Source organism: Camelus ferus, chromosome 27 (genome assembly GCF_009834535.1).
Source record: "Camelus ferus isolate YT-003-E chromosome 27, BCGSAC_Cfer_1.0, whole genome shotgun sequence".
NCBI classification, from domain to species: Eukaryota; Metazoa; Chordata; class Mammalia; order Artiodactyla; family Camelidae; genus Camelus; species Camelus ferus.
Genome location: NC_045722.1, coordinates 11,779,436 through 11,792,996, shown reverse-complemented (window position 1 = coordinate 11,792,996; position 13,561 = coordinate 11,779,436).

The following is a 13,561-nucleotide window of genomic DNA, read 5'->3' as shown; positions in this document are numbered from 1 at the left end:
CCCCTAGTGTTAGACAATGAGGTTATTTTTTTGTTTGTAAGTTTTTTGTTTGTTGTTATAAATAACGCTTTCATAAACATCCAGGTCCATAAGTCTTTACACAGGTTTCAGTGAATTCCCAGAGGCTGAATTGTTTTGGTACATATTGCTAGATTTTCCTAAACCAAGCATTTCATGCCTCGTGAGCCAGGTGTGAGAGTGGCACCCATGCACCCTCACCAATGCTGGATTTAAAAAAAAATCATTTTCAGTTTGTGGAAGGTTTTTTGTTTGGTTTTTTTTTTTTGTTTTTTTTTGTTTTTTTTGGTAGGGGAGGTAGTTAGGTTTATTTATTTAGTTAGTCATTTTAATGGAGGTACTGGGGGTTTAACCCAGAACCTCGTGCATGATAAGGATGTACTCTAACCCTTCCCCCATTGCCAGTTTGAATCTCAGATCTGTAAAAGTGATGAATGCTGTGTAGAGAACACCTGAGGCTGACTGAGTGCCCCATCAAGGGGCTGGGAACTGGAGTGTGGCTCCTCATGGGGCACCAGGGTGTCACGAGAAGCAGCCTGCTTCAAGACACAGCCAGACACCGCAGGAGCAATACCAGCAAGAGGGGCCATTCATTACTGCCTGCCTTGGTCAAACCCTTTAGACATCTAATTTCAGTGAAACTCTTGCAAGGTAGATACTGGAGCCCCATCCTACAGATAAAGAAACTGAGTTCTCAGAGAAGCCAGGGAACATGCTTGAGATTCAGACTCTGGGTTGTGTGATCTCACTACACCACACAGCTTGTCCATTCTGGGCAGAGCCTGAAGGAAGGTTTGCTTTCAGGTTTGTGCACTCACTGTTGCAGAGAAGATATCTAAGCATAGATGGAGGGGGTGAATGGAGGGCAGGGAGGCAAGGGCTAGGGAACTTTGGGGATGAAGTGGTGGGGCACCCAGGTGTCTGGACTCATCCACTGCCATGGGGGGCCAGGAGCTCTTTTAAGAGAGGAGTGAAGTCTTATGGATGACTTTCTCCCCCTGTCCACAGCACGGTGTGGGCCCAGAGTTGGCACTCAGGGAGTATTTCAGAAGGATGAAGGAAGGGGTGAATAAGGGGCACACAGTAGGTTTGAACACCTACTGTGTGCCAGGTACTGTTCTAGATGCTGGGATATAACAGTGAGCAAAAGAGGCAAACCCCTGCCCTCATGGACTGGAATTCAGGGTTTTCAAGGATGTTGACAAAAGCAAACACAATAGATAAGTAAAGTACATAGCATATTAGAGGGTGATCAGTGCCATGGAGAAAAATAAAATGGGAGGTGGGAAAGAGAGAGGGCTGGGAATGTGATGTAAACATAGTGGCCAGGGACGGTCACATTGGAGGAGGAAGGGAGGAATGAAGGAATGAAAGAAAGGAAAGAAGGAAGAGAAGATTCTTCTGCTGCCTCTAGCCCCAGCTCGCCCCTGACCTTGGGGGAAATGGCCTCCTCGGCAGCATTTTGATGCTACTGGCCTTTTCTGAATGTCCCAAGGCGGCTGTCTCCTTCACTAGCTGCCCTGGGTCTTAGTGGTGGATTGAGCTCTGTTTTTCCCTTGAATGGCCAGCAGTTTTATTTCCGGTGCGCCTGTGTGGGGAAATGGTCACTGTTCCAAAAGCCTAGGGAAGCTATCTCCTCCCAGAATATTTTCTCTCCAGCTAACATAAAGCTAACATAACACCTCAGGCGGGGCCCAGACTCTGCAGAGCACCTGTCCTCCCAGGTGATGGCAGGAGGATGGGAGCTCTCTCCCTGGGCCCTTCATCCACTTTCACCTCTCCCCAATCTTTACTTCATTCATTCATCCATCCACTTGCTCTTTCTTCCTAGTGTTGGCCTCACGTTATCTGTTTATTTATCTGTCTGTGTCTGTCTCCTTACACTAGAATGTCAGCCCCCGAGGGCAAGGGCCCCAAAGGAGAGCCTAGCTCAAGGTAGATGTTCTTAATGATTTTTTGAGCGAATGAATGGATGAATAAATGAATTCTTTCAATTTATTTAGCTAATCAAAGCATATACTGAGCACTTGCTGTATACACAGCTCAGTATTTGGCCCAAATAGCTGTACAAAGATGCCCCCAGTTAGTACTATACAAGAGGAGGCACAAATAACTTGCCCCAGTGATTAGAGCAGAATTAAGCACTTTCCTCTATACTTGAGGAGAGCTTGGTGGGCACTGAGTGATCAGGGTAGGATTCATGGAAGAAGTGAACTGATCTAGGATTTGCAGAGCAGGTAAGAGGTCATCTTTCCCTCTCTGCCCTCTGGCTTCCTTTATCTCTACCACCTCCCACCAGATGATCCCAGATCACCTCCCCCATCCTGGCCTGGTACTTCCTCTTACCACCAGCAGGCTGGGATTCTGGGTTTATCCTGAGTTCAAGAAACTGGCTGCTCAGGTCTGTCAGGCTGGGCAGGGGTTTACCAGAGCCAACCACTTCCTCCTAAAATGTGGCTGCCATGACAAGTAGGGATGATGAGTGGGGATGGCCAGGACAGGATAATTCCTTCCCCAGCCAAAAAGAGGCAGGACTTGGTAGCCACATGTCCTGCTATGAGGTTGCATCTCCCTGCTCCAGGCTGTGCAGGGGAAGTCACTGCTGTTGCCCTTCCTTCTGCCCATCCCTCTTGGCAGATCACCATTAGCACCCTTGGCATATTTTGCCTCAGTCCCACAAGCAGCCTGAGGTTGTGGCAAGGGCACTAGGTCAGGACTGAGAACTTCTTGGGGTCAGTCCCTATTCCACAAATTTAGTCAGAACATGCAGCCTCACTGGTTCCATTTCCTCCACCTACAAGTGGGTTCCTTCATATCTGCCCTGCTCGCCACCTGATCCGCCATGATGCTCGAAGGAGAACATGCAGCATTGTGCTTATCTTGACCCAGAGGTTCAAAGGGGCCAGTGCTTAAGGTCCAGACAGTGAGTAACAAACGGAGGGATCTTGCACAAGGATCTATCCCTCCACTCCCATGCAGGGCAGCTGGAGTTCACTCTGCAGCCCAGACAGAGATGCTGCTCTTCAGACTATTTTAAAAAGTCCCTAAGACCTTGGGTAGTCAGGTCCGTAGGAATTTGCCATTCTTGAATACGGTGTAGTCATTACACAGTGGTATGGCCATACCAGAGTGCCTGTCTGCCCCAGCTGATCAACACACCCTGGCTTCCCTCACCTCAGCCACTGAAGGGTTAACTCTCCTAACTGGGACCCTTCAGGCAGATCCTCCCCACCTCTTATCCCCCTATCCTACTGCTGTACTGCTCCGTAGATATTTTGACTATTCTATTCCCTCACTCCATTATTCAGCAAACATTTATTGCAAACCTACCATGAGCCAGGTCCTATGCTGGGTGCTGCCCTCCGTGTGGTCCTGGGCCCACTGGGGAGAGAGACATCCAAACATCACAGAGCACGGCAGTTGTAAAGGTAGAGGCCTCTACCTAGTCCCCTGGGAGCATCGTGGAGGCAGAAAGTTCTATATTTAGAGGAGTCTTAAGAGGTATGCAAACTGGATCTTGAAAGATAAGTGGAAGACTGTACTAAAGGACAAAGGGGAAGGGAATTCTCGAAAGAGGGACCAGCCTGTGCAAAGGCAAAGAGGTCATCCATAGGATGTGGAGAGAAAATATTAGAACTTGTATTTACATTCATTTTTAGTCTCATACTTCTACATTTTCTATTTTATAGACATTTAATGATGCACATGACATATTAACATAGTGATATATATGGCTTATTTTTTGTCAGTTTTTTTGTAGGGGGTAGGTAATTAGGTTTATTTATTTATACATGTATGTATGCATGTATGTATGTATTTAGTGGACGTACTGGGGATTGAAACTAGGACCTTGTGCATGCTAAGCATGAGCTCTACCCTCCCCCCATATGGTTTATTTTTTAATATACATATTTTGAGGCACACACCCCCACATTTTCTACTGTTGCATGACCAAAGATGTTGCCAAGGTTGGTTTGGGACATGCTGTATTTGAAGGGCCTGTGGATGTCCAAGAGGTAATGTCTAGGCTTGGAGCTAGATATTGGTGTGGGTCAGGGAGACAGCCTTAGAGATGAGGAAGGGAGAGGGATTTAGACTGTGAGTCCACAGGGACAATGCAGGGTGGAGGAGGGAGCTTAGCATAGCTGCATCCTGGGGAGCTTTTAAAAAGTATTCACACCTAGCTCCTTTGATTTAATTGGCCTGGAGTGAAGTCCAGGCATCAACTTCTTTTAAACTTCCCAACTGATTATTCTAACTGCAACCAGAATTGAGAACCACTGGCCTCGACCAGTGTTCTTCAAATTTTCATGCTGTGTATCCACTAGAAGAATTTTGGAAAACTACATACTCTCATAGTCTTAAGTTGACATCTACATTTTTTTAATCATAATTTTAATAGCTGCAAAAATATAATTTCCTGCATGTATGTTTATTTTCTCCAGAACCTCAGAGTTGCAGATTTGGTTTATTTAATTTATGGGAAATGTCTGCCATATAAGCTAATTGGCAAAGCCAGAATTCATTGTCAAACCAGTCAGCCCAATTAGACTTACTGTCTATCCAAAGAAAATCTGGATTCATTTTTCAATTCAAATAAATGTATTAATACACAGCCTCATGACAACCATCTCACTCCCATATTCTAATTCTAAGCCAAATAGGTAGATAGCACAGAGTCTTGTCACCTAGAAATTTGTCCCTTAGGTGGAATAAGATGCTGCCCCTTCAACATTTATAGCCGACGCTCCCTGGGCTTTGTTGAGCAGGTCACTCCCTCAGGTGTCAGCACTCTCTAATTGCTCCTTTGTTTGGGATTTCAGTGGTTTGCACTTGTCTAGATGACGGACCATGGTCCAACTGGGATTGAGTGAAAAGTCTTACTTGGAAAGGGAAGTGAGGCAGAAAAGGACAGCTGGCTTGATGTTTGACTGCAGAGGCAAATAGATCCATTTTAGAAAAGAGGACATAGAGAAGTTGAGGATCTGGAAATTGATACCTTTAGTTGTTCATGGTAGATCCATCCATATATGGTAACTTGATTTACAATAAAGACATCTATGCAATTCTGGGGGTGGGGAACCAATGTTTTTTTCTTTGAATACTCATAAGGGGAGAAAATGAGATCTGATGCCTTCCTCACACCATACACATTAATTCAAGATCGATCATAGACCTAAATGTGAAAACTAAAACAATAAAGCTCCTGGAAGACAACATGGGAGGGGATCTTCATGACCAGGCAAAGATCTTTCAAGCAGGACACAAAAGGCACTTACTAAAGCTGCCAAGAAGTTGAACCTAACTTACTTTAATTCTATCATTTTATGTGACTGGCATTTTTGTGTTTAAAATTTAATACAGCAAAACAGTATAAACTGGTAAAGTTTTTGTCTCCTTTTTAAACAGTTAACATGCTTAAAAAGTATTAATCCTTTTTTGGGTGGTATGGAATATTCTAAAATTTTATTGCTGGCGTGGTTACATATACACGGAGCGCAATAAAATTAAAATGTCATTGTGTTTCTTTTCTTGCCATTATTATTATTACCAATTTCATTATTATTGCTGAAAATAATTTTGTTGTATAGAGGACTGGAAACATTAAAAACAATCCATTCCAAGTGTCCAATAGTCTAGGTATGCCACAAGATATATTCAAGAAAACTGAATGTATATGTCCATCAAAAGATATGCACAAGAATGTTCATAGCAGCTTTATTCATAAAAACCTCAAACTGTAAATATCACAAATGTCCATCACTCGGAGAATGGATAAATAAATTGTGGGTTATTCACACAATGGAATGCTACATAGAAATAAAAAAAGAACTAACTACTTATACATGCAACCACACAGATGGCTCTCAAAAACAGAAATGAAAGAGGCCAGGCACAAAAGACTCCACTTCTGTAAAGTTCAAGGACGGGCAAAATTAATTGATGGTGAAAGAAGTCAAGATAGTGGTTACCTTGGGGAGGAGGAGGCAGTATTGACTGGGGATGATGGATACCCAGAGGTACATATTTATAAAAATTTATCAAGCTTTGCAGCTGTGATTAATGCATTTCACTATATGTAAATGCTTCTTCAGTACAAAACAAAAAACAGTGTTAGCTCCAAAAGGACAGCGACTTCTGTTTTGCTCAGCTCTGTATCCTCAGAGATTAGAACAGGGCCTGACACATGGTAGCACACAGTAAGCCCTGAATGAATGAACTTAAGATTGGTCTTATCACACTATCATGTAATCTTGCAAGGTTACATTCATTTGTATCTCCCCCAGTGGATCTCTGGCCTTGGGGATCAGGGACCTGGTGGAGCAAGGCTGTTCCGTGCCCGGGATTTGGGCAGTTTGACTATCTAGGTAACTTTTTTCCTCCGACTCCCTTTCCAGGTAGGTAGGTTGGGCTTTGGAATTGGAGAGCATTCAGGATGTGCTCCAAGGACTTTGACATGGACCATCAGTGAAAACAGAAGAAAGGAAGGAGAAAAATAAAGACCTCTGTAGCCTCACAGACCCCAACATCTTTTGCATCCCCCAACCTTAGACCACACTCTGTAGGCACCACTCCTTCAGATCAGGGTCACTTTCCCTACCGCCCCTGGTGGGAGATCTGTGCAGCCAGCTCCCTGGATTCTGCTCCATCCCACCCCATCTGATGCAAGCCCCTTCCAGCCTCATTCCAGCTTTTCTGATTCAACCTTCACGGTGGATGTTCCTTTTTGATTGCCTCCAGCAGCTTCCCCTCCAATCCATCTCTCTCTCTTTTTTTGAATATAATTTATTGAAATTTTATTATTTTTTTTAATCACACAAGCATGCATGTTTACTTCTTCTTCTTTCTTTAAACAGTTTCAGTGCCCTTGCTTGAAACTTCTCATTCTGGTCTCCAGCTCCCATGTCTGACCTTCAATGGTGACTCATCCTGAAACTGACCTCTTTAGGGTCTATGTTCACTTGGAGCACCTTGTAAAACCAGGAGAAATTTGGAGAGGTCAGTGGCTTTATCCACATGGACTAATAACCCCTGAATGGGTCTTTTATCAAATTACGGTCCAAACATGGCAAGTGGATCAGGACGTCCAGGAGGGATCCTTGGTAGAGGTGAGAATACAGAGAAAGATCTCAAAACATACTCCTGCTCCCTCACAATTTTGCTTAAAGTGGCTCCAAGTGCTTAACAATGACTGAGAAACAAACTTAATCACAGCTTTCTAGAAGATTGAAAGCTGTTCTCCTACAGAGAGAGGAGATCAGTATTTCTTTATTTTTTAAATTCCTGGGGATAAAACAAAGAACACAGGATTAAATACAGCAGGAAGGATCTGGGCTTAAAATAAGAAAGAACTGTCAAACGGACGGTGAGAACTGCAGAACGTGGGCATGACCTGGCAGGAGCAGTTGGTCCAACCCCTCTGAGAATCCTGAGCACAAAGACAAGGGCTGATTCAGTCACATTTATGGAGTGAACCTAAGCCAAGCCCTGCAGTCAGGGCTGACGCCATTGTAGGGGTGGGTGCACTGGGTTGCCAGGGAAGCAGTGGCATAAGGTGGCCAGGCAGCCTGCCCCAGCCAAGGAGGGATTCTGGGCAGGGCTGGTCTGTGGAGCAGGAGGGCTGGTTTGTGGAGCAGGAACCTGGGGCTACAACAGACTTGCCCATGAGGGTTGAGCTCTTGACCATTTTCTTTCCTGACCAATTCTTCCTCATTTGTTAGGATTCAGCATAGGTATCACCTCCTCCAAGAAGCCCTCCCCTGGGACTCTGAACTTACAGCAGTGAACTCTGGGACTCAGCTGCTTCCTTCTCCTTGTCCCTTGAAGGGTGACAGTGGGTAATTCATGACTGTGTCCCTTGTGCTTGGCAGGTGCTTGGAGATGTGGAGGGGATGAGGGAAGGAAGGAGCAAGGAACGAGGGGCAGGAGAAAAGGAGGGAGGATGAGAGGAACGGAAAGATAACAGAAGGGAGGAGGGAGAAGGAAAGGAGGACAGGAGGGAGGGACTCCTGTGCCCAGAGCTTACATAGACGCCCAAGGCTCACCCCTGCTAGAAGGGCAATGGTTTATCAACAGCAACACTACTCCAGGCTTTGCAGCAGCTGGGATTTAAGCTGCTACACATTTGCCACCCATTCAGGCTCAGCTGAAGGACAGGAGTCAGGCCAGGATGGTGGTTGCTGAGCATCAGAACTTGAGACCATGGGAGGTTGGGATGGGTATAGGCTGACCAGTAAGGGCAGACAGCTCTGGGGGGGCCAAAGGAGAGCCTGGAACAGCCAAGACGTGTACATTCTTATTAGATCTAGTTCTTGCTCATTTCTATTTGCTTCATATAATTTCAGAACTCTGTTCTTAGAGGGAATGTGTTTTCATTTAATTTTAATGATTTCCACAAAATGACAGCAGTATCATTGTTCTCCCTGAATATAAAGAAAGCTCATGATTACCAATACAAACAAAGGAAAGAACACTAAAATGACCTGAAATCCCAAAGATAACTATTGCCGAAGTTTTGTTGTATATCATTCTAGAATTTATATATATAAAAGATTTTTAAGGCAAATAAAAATTTGATCACACCATACACAGTGTTCTATAACCTGCTTTTTCCATTCAGTAATGGCTTATGAACACTTTTCTGTATCAGTAAATAAAATTTCACATTATTTTAGTGGCTGCAGATATTTTAGTGAATGAAGGTACCATAATGTATTTATTTAACCTCTTTGGACACTTAGAATTTTCCCCCAATTTTTTACTGTTAAAAACGAGTTTTGGAAAAACGTAGCCCTTGTAACATCATTTGAAAACAAACAGACACACAAGCACACTATAAAAGATAGCAGATTTTGAATCACAAGTTTTAGAAATGACTGCCTTGTAAATTAGCAGCAGTATCATTCATTAAGTCCAATGTTGTGGGGGAAACAAAGATTTGAGCAATATCTGAGATTGAGACGATGGATAGTGAGATGTGGAAAGGGAGCAGTTTTGTCCTGAAAGGAACACTGGGGACTGTGTGTGTGTGTGTGTGTGTGTGTGTGTGTGTAAAAATAGACCTCTGTGAATGTAGTTGTTTCAAACATTTTGCCTGTAATCATTCCATCTACCAATCTCTTTTTGTAATTGTGCCCTCTCAGGGCACCCATGGTACAAGCGTTAGTTTGTCAGCAAACACCAGGGATCCCTCCCTATTGCAAGCTCTGTGCTGGGCTCTGGGAATGGAGCAGCGAACAAGATCCACCTGCATCTTACCCGCCTGTTCTGGGTTGGTGGAGAGACCTTCAGTAAAGACAGGCATGCTGGGTTTCTATTAGCCAGCCTTCTGCCCTCTTTCTGTGGCCCTGAGCTGCAGCTGGGATTAAGGAATTCCTGGGTGCTGCCCTCTCCCTGGGAATGAGAAGATGCTTCTCCCAAACAGATCAGAATGTTGAAGTTCCCTGCCTGCTACGTGCAGCTGTTCCATGATCACCTGCCCCTCCCTGGACGCCACTGCACAGTACATACATGCCACTTGGACTGTTCGGGCACAAGGTGTTTGTACTACCATTCTTGAGATCAGGCACATTTCAGATTTGTTTCCATTAGGCTAGAAGAGAGCTTAAAGGTCCAAATGACCTTGTCCAAATGACCTGGCCTGCTGACTGATTGAATTTTCTCTCTGTCCATCATCGCCCCTTCGAAGGACACCTTAGGTGGTAGAGAAGCATTTTACCTCTTAAGGTGGCCCAATTACTCATTGGATACTGCTATTCATCTGTTCAATCAAATGGTATGTTTTGAGTGCTATGTGCTGAGTGTTTACTATGCACTAAGAAATAAATCAGTGAATAAAACAGACAAGTCTTCGCTGTTGTGAATCTTACCTTCTAATGGCATGGGGTGGGGAGGACAAACATTAAACAAAATAGGTAAATTACAGAATGCTAGAAAGTAATAAATGCTACAGCAAAAAAAAAAAAGTGTGCTAAAATGGAACAGGATGGCAAGGATTGGATTGAATGTTAAGTAATATTAAAACAGTAATAAGTGTTATTAACTAGTAATAACTAGTGTTAACTAATAAGTGAGTTTAGAAAGGTCACAGGACATGAGATCAATATACAACAATCAAAATTATTTCTATACATTAACAATAAACAATTGGAAACTGAAAAAAAAATTTAAATGTTATTTCCAATAGCACCAAGAAACATGAAATACTTAAGTAGAAATCTAACAAAATATGTGCAAAAGCTGTGTGCTGGAAACTACAAAACACTGATGAAAGTAATCAAAGAAAACCTGAAAAATGGAGCAGTAGATCATTTTCATGTGATGGAAGACAGTAAAATTCTCCCCACACTGATTCTGTAGATTCAATTTATTCTAATAAAATTTCATCAGGATTTCTTATAGAAATTGACAAACAGATTTTAAAGGCTATTTCGAAAGGCAATGGAACTAGATAGCAAAAGAATTTCAAACAAGAACAACAAAGTTAGAAAATTCACACTAACTAGTTTTGTGACTTCCTCTGAAGCTACAATAATCAAGACAGTGTAGTACTGGTGAAAAGATAGTATAGATCAATGAAACAAAGTAGAGTCCCGAAACAGACCCACACATACATGATCAACTGAGTTTTGACAAAGCTGCAAATGCACTAGGCATTTCAATAAGCAAAGGATAGACTTTTCAGCAATTGGTAATAGAACTATTGGCTATCCATGTGAAAATATATATTTTTTAAAAACCTCAATCCATATCTCATATTACTTTCAACATTTAACTCAAATGGATTATAAACTTCAATGTGAAACCTAAGATTATAAAACTTTTTCAAAGAAACAGGAGAAAATCTTTGTGACCATGGGTTAGGCAATGATTTCTTAAACATGACGCTAAAATCATGACTCATAAAAATTTTTTTTGATAAATTGTACTTCATCAAAATTAAGAACTGATTTTTGAAAGATGCTATTAAGAAAAGAAAAAGATAAAATGACAGACTAAAAGAAAATATTGGTGAGTTACATATCTGAAAAAGGACTTGTATCTGAATATAGAAAAAGAACTCTCAAAACCCAATAATACAATTACTAAAAAAAAAAAAAAAAAAATAGAATTATCATATTAACCAGTAATTCTACTTCTGGGCATATAACCAAAAGAATTGATAGCAGGGTCTTGAAAAAGTATTTGTATACCCAAGTCCATAGTAGCATTATTTATAATAGCCAAAAGATGGAAGCAACCCAAGTGTTCATTGATGGATGAATGGATAAACAAAATGTACAACGCAATATTATTCAGCCTAAGAAAGGAAGGAAATTCTGACGCATGCTACAACACGGATAAAACTTGAGGACATTTTGGTCACTGAAATAAACCAGGCACAAAAAGACAAATATTGCATGATTCCACTTTCACCGAGAGGTACCTAGAGGGGTCAAATTCATAGAGACAGGAAGTAGAAGAGTGGTTGCCAGAGTCTGGGGAAGAGGAAAATGAGGAGTTGTTGTTTAATGCATACAGAATTTTAGTTTTGCGAGATGAAAAAGTTCTGGAGATTGCATAAAAGTGTGAAGGTATTTAACACTACTGAACTACACACTTAAAATGGTTAAAGTGGTAAAAAGAAAAAACATTATTTCTTAAAGCAAATTATAGCAACAGATAAATCTATAAAATATGCATATTCAGCCCCTAGACACTGAGCAGCCTTAGTAAAGCCCTGGTTTATACAAAAGCCACAAACCAGCTGTCCAAGCATAAAGAGGAAGGAAATTCTGACATATGATATAACATGGATGAATCTTGAAGATATTATGCTAAATGAAATAAATCAGACACAAATACTGTATGATTTCACTTGTATGACGTACCTAGAATAGGCAAATTCATAGAGACAGAAAGTAGAATCATGGTTGCCAAGGGCTTGGGGAAAGGGAGGAACAGGGAGTCACTATTTAATGGGTGCAGATTTTTAGTTTGGGAAGATGAAAAACGTTCTGGAGACAGATGGTAGTGATAGTTGCACAACAATGTGAATGTACTTAACACTATTGAGTTGTACACTTAAAAATGGTTAAAATGGTAAATTTTAAGTTATGTATATTTTACTACAGTTAAAAAATAAATTTTAAAAAGCCCAAAAGGGAAAAAAGAAAACCCTTTGGGCGTATACACAAGGTACTATTAAAATGAATATCTGGAGTGTACGTGGGGAAGCAAGTGAGAGGTAGGTGGAGAGGGAACAGTAGTGGGAGGGAGACTTTCACTGAGTTCCTTTTTAATATTTTTTCACTGAGTGTACTGCCTATTCAAAACATTAAAAATAGAATAAAAAGTTTTTTTAAAACAGAAAGTTCTTTCTGATATTCAGCCAAAAATATGGGCTGTGCTATAACCATGCTGAACAAATCAAATCCTCCTCTAAGTGACAGTCCTTTAAGTCCTTAAGATAGTATTCTGCTCCCTCAGAGGATCTTCTTCAGCTCTCTGTTTCTCCTTCTAGGACTGGGGGCACCGATCACTAGTAGAGGGGTATTTGGGGCTGTGGGATCTCTGGTGGACACTTGTGGTTTGGGGATACCCAGCATCTACACTCCTTGTCCGAGAGGGACAAGGGACCCTACATCTCTCTGGAGACTCTCCCACTGTGTGTGATCTCTGTGGAGGACATCCCAACTTCCCACTATGAAAGCAAAAGGTGCCAACGAGTCCTCCCTCCGTCTACGCTCACCCGATCAGGAGCCAAACATGTAACTCAGCCCATCAACTCACCTTTCCTGGGCTTTGCTCTTCAGAGTGCAGCAAGGAAGCTGAGTGCCTGGTGGTTGCATTTATTCTGACAGTTGTGGGCTAGGCTATTGGGACTGGATAGTTCTTATGCTCCTCCTTTATGGGGGTACCTGCTGCCCAGGTCTCCAGTGGTTCTGGCCCACTGGCCAGTCCTGGTCTTCCAGCTTCCATCAATTCTGTGAGCCCAAAGTGTCTTCTTCTTTTTTTTTTTCTTTTTTCTTTTTGGCTTAAGCTAACCAAAGCCAGCTTCTTCCGTTTATGACTGATAACAGCCCTGATTTATATATGAATTTGGAGGAATGTGACAGATTGTATTTTCCCAAGATGGCCTCATCAATTTTTCTTATCCCATAGACTGATTGACAATATAACCTTGCTATTTTTTCCATGGAGAGGTGGGGTCTATGCCCCCTCCTCTTGAACCTGGGCAGGCTTCCACTGCCAATAGAGCATGGCAGAAGGGATGCTACGTGACTTCAAAAACTAAGTGACAAGAAGCCAGGCAGTTTTGGCCTGGTCCCCTTGAGATGCTTGCTCTGGTAGGGAAGTCAGTCCCCACATAAGAAATACAACTACCATGAAGCAGGGCAGGCATGTGTAGGCAGTCTGGTTGGCAGTCCCAGATGGAGCTCCCAGCCAATGGCCAGCATCAACTGCCAGCCGAGCGAGAGAGTCATCTTGGACATCCAGCCCAGCTGAGCCTTCAGATAATGGCAGGTCCATTCAACAACTTCCTGGGATACCCCCAGCAAGA